The following is a 15,352-nucleotide window of genomic DNA, read 5'->3' as shown; positions in this document are numbered from 1 at the left end:
GGATCAGGTTTTCTCAGCTGTGTGCATCTTCCTCCCTTAAAGTGACTGCTCTCCCTCTCCTGGCTGGAAGAAAAGCCGCTTGTCTCCCTGGTCAAATGGGGCTTTGGTGGAGGCACACTGGTTACAGTGAGCATTGCAAGAGCAGGACACTTGTTTAAGGACACTTGAGGTTATTCTGATCTTAGAATAGAATCATAGAATAGTTTGGGTTGGAAAGGACCTTAAGATCATCTAGTTCCAACCCTCTGCTATGGGCAAGGACACCACACACTAAACTATGTCACCCAAGACTGGCCTTAAAAGCTGCCAGGGATGGAGTATTCACAGCTTCCTTGGGCAACCTGTTTCAGTGCCTCACCACCCTCACAGTAAAGATCTTCTTCCTTATATCCGACCTTATCAGTAGTCTTTGCATCATGGACAAAAGACGTGGTATGAAACATTGCTGTCACTAGGTATAATAAAAAATGAGAGGCTATGTTGATTTGAAAATGAGCTCACAAATGGGACAAATGAGGAAAAAACTAAGTGAATGAAGCATCATCCTTAGTTGTGTTCATTCTCTTTTGCTAAGCAAACATTGAAATAACAAGAATGGTTTTCCTTATGTTTCATGAGACAGAGGCTGCTACCACTTCTCCTTCTGTCACTTCTCAAGACTCATTTCTTGCTTAATAAATCTTTCTTGTTTTCCTTTGTTTGGATGCTAGTACAACACATGCTGCTGATGTGGGTTGCTTTATTTTCTTCCCTAATTTCTGCCCATAGTTACAAGATCTGCATTTCTTAGAAATACCCCAATTAGTATATTTTCCTAGCATCAGCCTATTATGTAAGGTTGGTTAAAAGTTACATATTGTATAATGATACATATATTAAAAGTACTATCCGAGATAAATTAATATAGTCTACCTCTTAGGGTTATATGCTCCTCACCTGTGCTTTGCCTACGGAGGCTATATCCTCTTCATTAAGCACTTGGTGTTTGCTTTGTACATTTGGAAGCTCTACTTGGAGTTACCCCTTAGTGACACTGCCAACATCTTTAAATGGCCAAACCCAATATAACTGAGTTCAGCTCGGATCTCAGACAGAAAAGAAGGCTTCTGAGGGGAAGGGAAAATCTAAAAAAACCCCACTCTACAGGGAGTACTTGCAAGGAGATTTTTGTGTTCAGATGCTTAGAAGTAGGTCAGGCCTGAAACAGATGTCCATCCACGCCATGCCAGGATTCCTGCAAGGCATATGCTATAACCAAGGCTATTTTAGGATCCTTTTTCTTTCTTTCTTAAATTAAAAAAAAAAAAAAAAACAAACAGAATGAGAAGGAGAGGCTGTCCAAGCAAAGCTGTCTTAACAGATGAGCAATAAGATTTGCAATGGTGAGAGCTGGGCAGCCTTAAGATGGTGAGCCTTATGACAATGAGGTGGGGGGTATTTTACTTAGATAATGGTAGGTAAAATCTTAAATGAAAGGGATTAGAATTCCTTACCACAGGAGCTGGAGTAAAATCAGCCCTTCCACTCCATCTGGGAAGCTGCTCACTGAAGACTGGAGCAGCAGCTTTCTTGGAAGGATCATCCTTGACCATTGTTTTCCTCTTCATTTCGTGCACCCATTCCTCCAGAACTGAGGTAGGTTTTCCGTCCTGCTTTCTCATGTCTTCTCTGTGATCCTGCAGATAAAACCATAGGGTGGCCAGTGGCATCTACCTCCTGTATCTTCTCTCTTGGGCAATAGGGTGTCTTCTGTTCATGGCTGAGACAGGGGTTGATACAGGTGGAGCTGGATAGATTGGATAGATCGTCTCTCAATTGCTTAAACTCCTGGATCAGGAGTTTTTCAATAGCTGAAATGATGGAAGGGGTGAGATTGTCTTTGAATTCTCAGAGTTGACGATTCATCCACTGTTGGTGGTGCTACCTCGCTGCAGGTCATCGATGCTAATGAATGGGCATATGATGATGGTGCACTCCATGTAAGTTTCTGCCCCATGGGTTCTGTACATTCAACTTCATCTGGGTCTATGGATGCATTCCCAGCATCTGGCCTAAGATAGATGATCTCTAGAATGGCTGATTCCCTCACTGACTGGATGCCTTTCTCTATCACTGTCCACTTGCCTGAGCGATGCATAACATCACCCTTGTCGGGAAGCCTTTCCTTCACAGCTGCCAGGAGCCACCTCCAAAGGTTGAGGGCTTATTTCTTTTTTGCATTCACTTTGTCAATTCCTTCTTCCCTAGCGAGTGTTCCCAGCTGCTTGGCTTTCCTACTATCTAATTCATGACAGTCAGCCCTATTGTCCCAGCATCAAAGCAACCATGTGACGATGTGCTTCCCTGGAAGACAGCTGAAATCTTTTTGCATATTCTGCAGCTTGGTTGAGGTCCGGGATCATGAAGTTACATCTCTGTCTTCCTCTGATTCCTGTAGTAATAATTCTCATTCAGATGGCATCCCCTCTAGTACATCCATTGAGTCTTCATCTTTCTTCACTACACAGATTGCTCTTTGTGGCTGTTGTTTGCTTTTCCCCTTGCTTATAGGGGCAACTGATACTGGCATGGATTGGTCCTTTGGTTTATTTGCAGTGTCTGTCACTGGGTTTGGAGTGGCTGCCGGTGTCTGTTGTCAGGGTTGGTGTGACTGGGGGTTGAGTAGCTGTGTTGTCTGTTGCTTTGCCATCAGATCCATGGACATCTTTTTCTTGCTCCTTACAGAACAGGGCTCTGTAGGTTCAGGCCAAGCCCCAGCACACTGCAGTGAGTTGTCCCTCTGTGGTATTGCCAGGATAACAGCACACCTTGTCTAAGTGTTCTAATTTTTCTGGATTCCGCATTTGTGCAGGAGTGAAACTCCAAAGCACTGGAGTCGCCCACTGGCTTCAGTGCTTGCCCATACAATCCTAAACACCCTGCCGGTCATGACTGTCCCGCCTCAGGGAAGATCTCTTGGTAGTATTCTTAAATAATTGTTTAACCATAGACAACACCTGAGCCATACCCTGCTTAACTTCTGAGATTGGACAAGATCGAGCATTCTCAGGGTGGTCACGCCATAGGCAAAACATAGCAGATGCAGCAACAAGCTGGTTCCCAGCAAAAAGAGCAGGATGCTTTCAACAGTATTGAAAGGATATTCAAGATCTTTAACTTTTCCAGAATTGACTCCTACTGTAAATGACCTGGTGGGGGAGCAGTGGGAGGGAATATCTCCTCCATAGGTTGAAACCCCAAGGGAAGGAAAATTATGTGTAATTGTTAAAAATTCCCATTACATGCCTCCCATAGTATAGAGGTGATGACCACGCTGAGAATACATACCAGCTCAGTTCCATGATGAAGGAGACTACTGTATTACAAGTCATTACCATGAAATACAGTGAAACAAGAACCTTAGCCTAGGCCCCAAAGCCGATAAACATCAAAAAAACACATGCTGACTGCAAGCAAGGTATGACATGCTGAAACTCTGAGATCAAGAACAACAACTCCAAGAGCAAATAAATCAACATTATAATGAGTGACTATTAATCCGAAATAATGCATGCTTATGACAAATACAATTAGACACACTCCAGCCAGATCTGTCGTTATCTCAACCCTTCGTGCCCCACGTTGGGCACCCAAAAGAACTGTCATGGTTTAATCCCAGCCAGTAACTCAGAACCACACATCTGCTCACTCACTCCACCCTCTTCTTCCCCCTGGCTCCCTCAGGGATGGGGAGGAGAAATGAAAGAATGTGAATCACACAGGTTGAGATAAGAACAGTCCAGTAACTAAGGTATAATACAAAACTACTGCTGCTACCACCAATAATAATAATGATACAGGAAATAACAAGGGGAGAGAATACAGTTGCTCACCACCCACCGACTGATATCCAGCCCAGCCTGAGCAGCAATCTGGGCCTTCTGGGTAACTCCCCCCAGTTTCTATACTTGGCATGATGTGCTGTGGTATGGAATACCCCTTTGGCTACTTTGGGTCAGGTGTCCTGTCTCTGCTTTCTCCTGGCTTCCCAAACCCCTCCTCACTGGCTGAGCATGAGACTGAAAAGTCCTTTGTCAGAGTAAGCATTACTTAGCAACAACTCAAAGCATCAGTTTGTTATCAGCACTGTTCTCAGGCTGAACTGGAAAACACAGCACTGCACCAGCTACTAAGAAGGAGAAAAATGACTGCTACAGCTGAACCCAGGACACAGCTAGTCTTCACAAATAATTCTGCAGGTAGCAGATTTTCTTTTCAAGCACTGTTTGGGTGTCTTGCTTTAGCTCTGCATACCTGCCTGGCTATGGACAAAGCAAATCTAGAATAGCTAACAACTCATCTCACTGCCTCAATTAACAGGAAGATCAATGAGGCTAAATGAATGTACTTTTTATTAAGCAATAGTGAAGAGGAAAGTTCATGTATTAAAAGGTGCTGGGTTTGGAAACTTTTTGTTCTCTCAGCATAAGAAAAGTGTAAAATTACAGGTTTATGTCCCCATTTAATTTAGCTTCACTGGTTAGACATTGTACAATGGAGATTCACCATGACAAAGGGGTTTCTGTGCCTTCTTATATGTGTGTGCATGGAGAGGACTGACATCTTTGCAAATCCCTCGAGTTGCCATCTGAATTGGAGATACTTGATCTTTCATTTATTGTTAGGTAGGCAGATGAGAATAACAGGGTTCTAGTAGTCTGCGTATTGAATCATAGAAACACTGGTTTGGGTTGGAAAAGCCTTAAAGCTCATACAATTCCAACCCCCTGCCATGGGCAGGAACAACTTCCACTAGACCAGGTTGCTCAAAGCCCTGTCCAAGGCAAAGCAAACCCAGTTTTTGTTCTAGATATTTATTTATTTTAGTGGAAGGAAAGAAAAGCAGAAGCCCATTTCCAAGCTCTGTTAGCTGTTGGAGTGAGCCTCACACAGGCAAGTTAATGGCTCTGTGTACTATGCAAGGTCTAGATTTAATGGAGAGTCAGACTGAGGAAAACAAGGGCAGGCAGTGTGGTCAGGGAGGGAGAGATACCTGCCTGCCCCAGCGGTCACTGAGAGGAGAGCTCCACTTCACGCGGAAAGCAGCTGCCAGTACGCAGGAGGCTGCTGGGCTCTCTGCAATGGCAGATGCCCTGATTAGGGGCTCATAAGAATCTAAAATACTAGTCATTTCTTGGGGCACAGAGGATTTCTGCCAAGTAAACAGCCTAGAAGTCTGCTAAGGAAAACATTTCCTTGTGCATTTGTAGCTGCTGTCATTGACAATAAAATTGCTTGAAATATATAATAATTGTAGTGTGTTGTTACTGTGACAGAAGCTGTAAGAGGTTGTGACCTTTACACTTTCATAGGTGCTTTACAGAGGAACTGATGCTTGCATTTGTTAACTTGTAATTTTCCAGAATAAATCCTCCTTTTTCCCCTCCCAGTAGATTGAAGCCTAGTGTATATTAATTGTGCTGGCTCTTCTGGCCTGACACCTTGACAGCTCTAGTTATCTTTTAAAAGTTATTCCTTTATGAAAACTATACCTCTACTGGTTATTTGTTATTCTCCCATAATGCCCTTGCCACTCCTCTCTTCTGTGGTTTTGAACTCAGACATAAAGTTGACTCTTACCGTTGGCCTCTGACAGAAGCAGTCTCCAACGACTAGTGGTGCGTCAGTGCCCCCTGGTTCAGAGAGACCGCACAAAATCAGATCTACTATTTCAGACCGCAGTGCACGCCTGGGGCTCCTGCTTTGCTAAGGCTCAAGTATTTGCTCTTCATTAAAGAAATCAGGTTATACAGTAAACTGATTTATTAGCTATACCACGGTGCTGTCATCACACTTCACACTGTGGAGGACAAGAGCACCTAGTAATTTCTAAAAGAAAACCACGAATTAACATTTGTGTGCTACAGGACATGATGGTACTTCAACAGGTGGCACTTTTTCCTTTGAGTTGAGATTAGAGTGATATAATTATGTTGCAGGAGTTGCTGCCTTCTAGATACAAAACAGATCCTGACTACTATGATAATTGAATTTCCCAGGGTGCTTTCTTAGGAGTGAGGGTGGTAACTCCAGTTGGGCACTGGCCAAAATCCAGGCAGGTAATTAGATTCTGTTATGTTAATGCCCCCCTGCAGCTTCAGCTGATGATCGTGGCTTCTTCTCTTCCTGTCCTCACTGTTCAGTGCAATTGATGTGCACTGCCAAAGAGCTGCCAATGTTTAAGTCAAGAGTGGGTGTTTTTCATCAATGAAGAAAGTGGTGCAGGTGTGGTCCTCAACCCCAGGACGTGGGAAAAGAAAAATGCAGTTGTTACAATGCAGAATTCACTGCTATAAGAAAGATAGGTTTTGGGTAAGGAAAAATACTACTCTCTGTATTTGAGTACATGAGTCACAGAATGATAGAATGGCTTGTGTTGGAGGAGACCTTAAAGCTCATCCAGTTCAAAACTCCCTGCCAGAGACACCTTCCACTAGAGCAGGTTGCTCCAAGCCACGTCCAGCCTGTCCTTGAAAACTGCCAGGAATGGCGCAGCCACAGCTTCTCTGGGCAGTCTGTGCCAGCACCTCACCACCCTTACAGGGAAGAACTTCTTTCCAAGATCTCTTCCCAGTCTCCCCTCTGTCAATTTAGAGAGTTACCAGAAATCACTGGTTTCTGTATACGTGTTACATGTCAGCATGTGAATGGTACAATGACGCCAGCACTAATGAGATCACGTTGAAGAAAATGCAAGTTAAAGGCAGTGCTTTTCCTTCCACTGTGCATTAGCAGAATATTATTTGGGAGGGTTTGATGTGGATTTTTGGTGTGCTTTGGTGAGAGTTTTGGTGTAGATTTTTTTTTTTCTGAAGTCTATTCTGATGTGCTCTAGCATCTAAGTTTTTCACCCTCTGACCTGGAAGATGGTGAACTTACAATAGTGTGGGGAGCACAGTAACTGAGAGAGGCCAATAAATTGTTTAGTTTCAGGCCATTGGCTCTGAAGTGTAATAAACTCTGTTAAAAGGGTGTAATTAACAGTTTCACTACCAGAGTGAAAGGCAAAACTATTAATACCAGTATGAATTAGTTTCATTTTCATTCCAGTTGGGCTGAGTCTGAAAACCCAAGCTGACAACTTTGTCTCCTGAAAGAGGAGGGACTGGAAAGACCAGTTTCTCCCGTTAACTTTAGGAGAAGATGGAAGGCATTTCGATTATAAACCAAATTCAGGGGGCCATTACAAAAGACTAGAAATAGTTGAGGAGATGTACAAAAGGAAGTATCAACAAATTTAAATGTGAGTGGGCATTAAAAGTAACATGACTTAGTTTTTCCTAAATTGTATATCCCATTGGCAATTTAGTTGCTTGTGGTGGATAGTTAAGTTCTTCTGTGACATGTCAATGGCTGGAGAGTTCCTCCAGAGTGGAAATGGAAGAGGCAATGGTTTCCCTGGCACTGAGCAGTAATCTAAACACAGATTGCAGGTATGCTGCATGCAGGATGCCAACTGGAGCCTTGAGGGTCAGTAGAAATTTCAAATTGAATGATTTATTGTTAGTGATACTGCCCCAGGCAGAAGTGCAAGTTCATAGCATCAGTGTGTCATGTAATCTTTGTAGGCCCATGAGATTTGTTCTATGTCTGTTAAAAGAGGAAAGCAAGTTGAAGCTGTACTAATGTCTCTGCTTGTAAGGGTGTGAGACCGCTAAACACTCGATCTGGTTTCAGTTGTGAGAACTGGGGACTTTCACTGCTTAAATGTGCATGCATTTGATGAATAGACCCACTTTGTGCTTGTGTCAGGTGCAGCTGTGTACGCACAGTGTTTCAGGAAAGACTGTGAATTTCAGCTGTGAAGCTAAGGATACAAATTTAGATTTTCCTTTATATTGTGCTTACACTTCGCCATCTTTGAACCATTGAATGAAAGCTTGAGCTTTTAACACTGCAAAATTTTAAAGTGTACAATTTTAATTACAAGGGGTATTTAAAGCTATGCAAAATTACTTAAGCATTCCTTATATTTTGTTTTTTTTTTTTTGTCAATTTCTCAGAGGAATCATTAGTATGCATTTTGGAAGGCTATCAGTAAAAAAGATGGTTTTCTTTCACAAAGACAGCCATTTGCAATTTTTCACTCAGGATCTGATTGCTCTTCTTAAATTTTAGAGAAGAAAGCGCAAAAAGTCTAGGATAAGACACTAGTTCAAGTCATAGCTAGATTCAGTTTATGCAGTAAAGACTTGATCAGAATACAAAACACTGTATAATTTGTAACCAACTTATTAAAACCAAGTAGCTATCACTTTAATTCCATCTTCAATGGTCTTTTAGCAAGTTATTTCTTTTAATACAAACAGCTCTAATTTGGGCAGTGGGATCAAGAAATAGCTTCAGGCTTTTGCTAGCAGCTTGCCCAGGGACCTGATTCTTCAAAATTTGGGAAGTTCTTACCAAGTCCGGGTGCAGCTTTTGGAGCACAAACTGGGCTCTTGTGCTGCCTTTGCAGTATGGTGAGATGGTAAATAGTCCTAAAAAAAGTCTCATGTTTGTCACTCCACCTGAAGAAAAGGGTAATGATGCAGCAAACTCCTTGATCATTAAAAATGTGCAGTTTACTTCTGCAGCTGCTTCATTCTTAGCTCCTGGAGTAGCTAGCGCTCAAGCTTTAGCAACGTTGAACAAGTTAGGATGTTGGCTCGCTAAACAAACTAGTGCTACAGCATCCACTCTCTCTGCATTACTCACTGACATTGATTCTATTAGACATACGACTTTGCAAAATAGGGCAGCAATTGATTTTCTCCTCTTAGTACATGGGCATAGGTGTGAAATTTTAGAAGGAATGTGTTGTATGAACTTGTCAGATCATTCAGAATCTATACATGAAAGTATCCGTAAATTGAAAGGTAGTGTGATGAAGTTAAGGGAAGAGCATAAAGATTGGCTATCATCCCTTTTTTCTGGCTGGGGTATAACTGGATGGTTATTAGTGTTGGTCAAAGGAGGATTGATCTTGTTGCTTGTCTTTTTTGCCATTATCTGTATTGTACCTTTTTTGTTACAATGTATTCAACGTATGACAATGAATGCTATGGAGCATGTTTGGCTCGTGCAACAAGAAAAAGGGGGAGATGTGGATGGATCTTAGCAAAGAACGGCCATGTTCCCAAGTCAGCAAGTGCCTACGTGGAGCTCGACATGAACCGAGGTTGAAGGAGAACGTGGGTAAAGAAGCAAAAGTAACAGCGCAAGCAAGATAAGAAGAAACTGGACTGTGCTAAGACACAAAATAGTAGACTGATAACAAGTTTTAAAGGTTAAGTTCTCATACGCTTATTTGATTAATTGTTACTAGTTGCTGTGTGCTGCAAGAATATGCATAATATACTAAGCTATTGTATATGTATCCATTTATAACAGAGCAAGTTATTGAAGATGTATCCAATCATCATACAGCAAGCTATTGAACATGTATCTAATTATACTACAGAGAGCTATTGTAGATGTATCCAAATACTATGCAGCGAACTATTATAAATGTAACCGTAGTTGCAGTGTATTACAAGAAAATGTATCCAATTATAATAAATGTATCTGATTATAATACAGCAAGCTATTGTAAGCCGAGGCAGAGAAACAGTATAAAAAGGATTGATGCTTGATAATAAATGGCTTTTTACTGATCACATTGATCTCTGACTGAGTCCATAATTTTTCTGCAGCAGGTATTGGAGCTGTGCAATATTTTTCATGACAGCTGCTTTACACTGACTGCATTTTACGAGAAAGGATTGAAGGACAGGCTGTTCTGTTTAGCAGCTGGAGCCATACGATAATTCTGAGTCTGAGCTAGAGACAGTGTATGGGTCTCCTGATTGTCTTTATTTGAAGCGTATTTGGTCATCCTTTCCATCAGTTACAAATGTGCTCACCACCCAGTGTACCATTATTCATTTGCTAACGTAGCCTAGTTTTGTGGCACACTGGTAAGGATGGTAGGTCTTTCAGCTTGTATACTGCATAATAGAAATAATGTCATATGAATTGTGCTTTTTCCTGTAACTAGATGACATTTTAATATGTGTATATTTGGTAGAGGTAAGAGTACAAGTTTTGTTCACAAATTGTCTAAGCTTTGGAACTTGAGTAATTTTCTAAAGCTTTCTGACTATTTCTGTGACTATGTAGTTGCATCCTACACAAGTAAGCAAGAAACAGTTTTGGGGGCTGGCAATTTGATGAATGGATTCAAACTTTCATAAACAGTGAGTCACTTTGATGCCATTAAGAGAGAGAATTCCAACAAGATATCCAAGACGTGTGGAGGGAAATAAAAAGTGCTGCTTGTGTAAGGTGCTCTTCTAACCTTTCCTAGGCATCATCTGTGGCAATTTTGAAAAAAAAAAAAAAAAGGGGGAGAGGATATGGCAAGGAAAAACAAGTTTCTTACACCTTTTTTTTCCTACCCCAGCCCAGGCACTACAGACCAAACAAAGACACCCATTTCAACTGAATAATATAAATATTGTGCAGAAGTAGAGAATCGGGTCTGTAAATAGTTATTAATTATGGAGTGCTATAGCGATGCTTGTGTAGTGCTTGAGGGTGGTAAGATGTTTGTTTGCAGGGCTGGGAGTTCTCAGAATAAGATTATTTTTCCTGGGCTTTGTGAGAAGAGTGGGCAAGGGTTTCATAGGTCTTACTGGTAGTTCTTAGTTGCAGAGTCCTTTTGTTTGTTTCTTTGAATTTGCTATAGGAAAAGACAGGCACTTTTTTTGCTAACTTCCCTAAACACACAGTTACATTAACCTTGAGATGATAAAGCTTCTGCTCTTGTTTTCCATTTTCTGTGGCAATGATTTATCCATGAGGAATATAGACCTTTTAAATCTGCTGAGATACACAGAAGGTCCACCTAATTAATTGCCCCTGTTATTTATTTGTCAGATAGATAGCTTTTTTGTGGGCTTCTGTTTCTTATTTTTATCAAAGCTTGAGCATATAGTGGTTCAGGTTTCAGAGTTCAGTGCTATAGGTGCACAGTGCTCTGTTCTGTCTTCCTTGTAGGATGCTCACCAGTTAATCAGAACCTGTATTGTGAGAATGGATGTATTTCTATCCTGAATGTTGTTATTGGAAAGGAAAGGTAAAAAAGGATGTCGTCAGTTTTCCTGAAGAACTTTTTGTCTCTAAGAGTGTAGACTGAGATTTGGGTACATTTCCATTCAGTAATGAGTTTTATGTTATTAGTTAATTACTGCTTTTATTAATTTCCTAGTGATTCTTAATCAAGGGCAAATTATCTCCTGAAAGGTTCATATCTAACTGAGGCAAGGGAATGCTGCTGTGAACTGCTTCTGGGTTATATTAAAACAGAAAGCTGGACCTGCTTGACCAATCCTCAGCTCTGCCATCCTGTGTTCAGCCAGTTCTCGAGGCTGGGCTATCTGACTAAACACCTTCTGCAGGTATGTGGGGAAAGAAACACACCCAACATGCAATGCCAAGGATTTGTTGCTAGTTCAGCTTAAATCCTAACAGCTTACTGAAATAATTATTGGGCCAATTATAATGATACCAGCATTTATAATGCAAATTATCTGATTATACTAGCTCATTCCTGGTAATGATACTGATGTATGCAAGCTCTCTAGTGTCTGATCCTTGTCTGGTTATATGGTCCTCCTGGAGAAGGGAGGTTTTGTTATAAGTTGTCAGCACTGGGTTCTTCAAGTGGGGGAGTATGAAGTTGATACCGATGGTTTCCCCCTCCTTTTTGCCAGGAAGAAGGTAAAGTTAATGTTGATGGTTTCTTTCCTCTCACTCTGAGGTCCATTTGGGGGCATTTTTATGCATTTACTTGCACAAATATTTGCTTACTTGATTTTTCTTTCATATTTCACAATATTGTAGTTAAATTTGTTATATGTAGTATGTTTTTTACATATCTTGGATATGGATATGGATATGTCACATTTCTTTTTATCCCTAAACTCAATTTTATCCATATTTTAAAGTTGTATTCTTTTAGCACGCAATAATTGAACACCAGTGTGTTGTTTAAGGTCCTTTTCAACCCTAACTATTCTATGATTCTATGTTACAAGTTATAGCTCTGGGACCCTGTTGTCATTCCATTCTTTGCAACTTTTAGGCCTCTGCTCTGATCTTGTGCTTGTCCTTTTGGGGGTCTCTGTTACAGTCCTGATATCCCTCAGCAGCCTCCAAGCTGTGGTTTACTGATAACTTCAGTAATACTTTACCTGTGTAATGTAGTGGCACATGCATCCTTGCTCTAGAGTTACTAATATTTCAGTCTGCAAAAGCAGTGATGCAGTAGAAGATACACATAAACACAGATACATGCTCTCATAAAAGCTTGCTGCCAGCATCTGCTATTCCTGGTAACGTCAGTGGTATGTTACCAGAATTACAACTCATGTCATCTGCATAGTTGAAAATGAAAGCATGTGTCAAATTACAGTATTAATTAATTTTGCCTTGCGAGATGCAGTCTTCCTATTTAATAAGTTTTTCTGTAATCTTGATTTTTTTTTAGAGATGTCTGCGTGACTAGTATTAAAGGTCGGCTTAAGGATAACTTAGGTTTTGTCTGTGCTGGTTAGCTGAGGCTGTGAGATATGTGTCAACATTTGCAAAGGCTCATTCTTGTCTCAATTTCCACTGGTCAGATTTATATACTTTTTGAAGCAGCTTGTCATGGTCCTGGGATAATCTCTGGCAAGGCTCAGATCCTGCTGGTGAGAAGCAATTCGTGAGCAGAGGCTTTGGACGGCTCAGTGATCCAATATAAAACTGATACAAGAAAGGGACTGTGGTTTAACTCTGACATAAAGAATTAAAATAAAGATTTGCTTTGTGGGATTTCATGTATCTTCGTCAGCCTATCACAGCTATTAGTGTATCCTTCAAAGATTATGAAAAATAACCTTTAGAGGGTATTCTGTAAATACTAATTCCTCATTTTCAGTCATTGTGCATATTGTAGAGACTGGAAAGATTTAGGATTTGGTAGGTTCATATCAGTCTCCATTTCAGTCTTTCCTAAGATGTCAGTGACAAAGAGGCTGAAACTGGAAAGCAGACTAAAAGTTTCTGCTTGCATTTTTTAATGTGCTTATAGAAAGGGTTTTTTTGTCCGCCTTTGTTAACAAAGAAGAAAGAATCAGAATAATGGCATAATCTTACAGAGAACTTCAGTGCTGGAGACCCAGTGAAATGTCTTGAACAGGTGAAAAACTGGTAGATAACAGCAGACACCGATAGATGTTGGAGGAACTGGAACGAAGAGCTGTTGGATGAAGTCTCAAAGAGCTCAGAGCTGCCAAATGTGTTATTCATGTAGAAAACAGCTAAAAATGAGCAAGGGACAACTTTAACAGCTGAGTCTCTCATTATTTATGCATGGGAAATTGTTACTGGCCAAAGAATAAAGCACTCATTAACATTTAGCCTCCAGTGAATGGTGCCCACTGGAAAATATCAAGAGAAAGTTCCTTCTTGAATCAGTATTCTGGTTGCAGCAGAACTGTCAAACATGAAAGTATTGCGTCTGCTCAGAAAGATTATTCTGCATGCTTAAACTTTACTGCTGGACTAAAAGGAAGGTAGGGATAATGCTGTGGGACCAGGGAATGGCACATGATGTCTGAAGCAATTCCTACTGGGTTCCAGTCCCTCTGAAGCAGCAAAGAGGAGCTGTGGCCTTAGGGCAGCCCCACATTTGCAACCTCCTATGTCTTTCCAGAGGTGTGGATTTGAGCCCTTTTCCCTACAGCATTGCCCTTTCCTCTGATGGTAGCAGGAATAACCATCTCTGGACAGGATTTAAAATGTTGCTTATGTTTTTTGGATTAGAATCCTAAATGGTTCAGGAGTGGGTATGAAGGCAAAGTGATCCTTAAAGAAGGTACAGGTACCGATCTTGTCTTTAATCTTTCTGATTGCAGACGCTTCCTTAAATGCTGCTGAAAATTTCCATGGTGAATTTTAAACCTCTTCTCCCCCTGAGCTCAATGGGAGTTACTCCATTGACTTCCAGAGAAGTAGAATTAGGTCTGAAGTCATTAAAATAAACACCTTTAAATTAGAGACTTGCGGAAGATCCACAGACAGCACGCTGATTAATGTAGTCAGAAACTGACCTTTATTCACTTCAGAGCACTGCCTTTTATAGCTTCCAGCCTTGGTCCTGCCCTTAAGCTTTACAATGATTGGTTTCTACACATAATGCAAAGACAGCAGATTGGTTCCTTCTTCAGCATCTGGGAGTTGTTTCCTTCCTGCAGAACTTCTGCATACGTGGCCACAACTTTGCCCTGAAGTAACCTGAACTAGGCCGTTAATCCTTACTACAAACTCTAACCAATAGCAAGAGTCCTGGATCGCTCAATTGCCCATTGTTTGTTAAAAAGCCCTCAACAAATCTCCCTTCTTTATTTTGAGCGATCCAGACCCCTTGAGTCATTCGCGATACTACAGACATTAAGCAACACCATACTATACTAATAATAACAAGACTATAATGCTTAATAATATCATAATGCCTGATCTAAACAAATCTGCAAACCACCCAGTAATACCTAAATTTTTGAGCCAACCATCCAAACCATGATTGATCATTAATTTCTTCATGTTATCTTTTAATTGGGATAGTTGTTGATTAATTGAACTAGAATGGTCAGATAGATTCATACAACACATCCCTTCAAAATCTTCACAACCATGGCCCTGTGCTAAAAGCAAAAAATCAATGGCTGCACGATTTTGTAAAACTGCATGCCCAACACTAAGTCTTCTAATAATTCTGATAAGACATTAGATGTGATATTAATCTGTTTTGCAGTCTAGCAAGCTAAACATTCTATGTCTTTTAGTGCCCTCCCAGCCGTTGCCCCAGGAACAAAAACGGACATAAAAACACTTCCGACTTTACTTAACATATTAACTTTATCATTACAGTTTGGTCCTAGTTGTTCTACTGATCTTTTTCATTGCTCGGTTTTACTTTTATAAAATGATAGCATATCCCTCATGCTGGGAACAAACATAGTCAGCTTCCCTAGATAACATGGCCCTCCCTGAATGTTTTTTTGTTATCCCTTGCCAAGCTCTATGTCCACAGATTTAAAAATATCCTTTAGGAAATTGTTTTGCCGAATTATGATTCCAAATAGAAAATTTACTACCTAGGGTCTCAGCACCTATTGCTCCATTACAATATCCGTTTTTTCTGTAAATTTTTTAATCATAATTATTCGACATATTGGTCCATTGTGTCCGAACATATTTCTTATAAAAGTTTACCCCTGTAGGTGCTGATCCCCCAAAATAAAAACAT

The 15,352-nt window shown here is 40.7% G+C and overlaps 1 protein-coding gene across 11 annotated transcripts in view; it reads left to right on the top strand.

Annotated features, from left to right (window-relative positions):
- ZNF804A (zinc finger protein 804A) overlaps nt 1-15,352 on the top strand; it is a 261,110-nt gene that overhangs the window by 227,029 nt on the left and 18,729 nt on the right. The window lies entirely within an intron of this gene.

Source organism: Lathamus discolor, chromosome 3 (genome assembly GCF_037157495.1).
Source record: "Lathamus discolor isolate bLatDis1 chromosome 3, bLatDis1.hap1, whole genome shotgun sequence".
NCBI lineage: Eukaryota > Metazoa > Chordata > Aves > Psittaciformes > Psittacidae > Lathamus > Lathamus discolor.
This window is presented reverse-complemented; position numbering and strand designations above follow the sequence as displayed.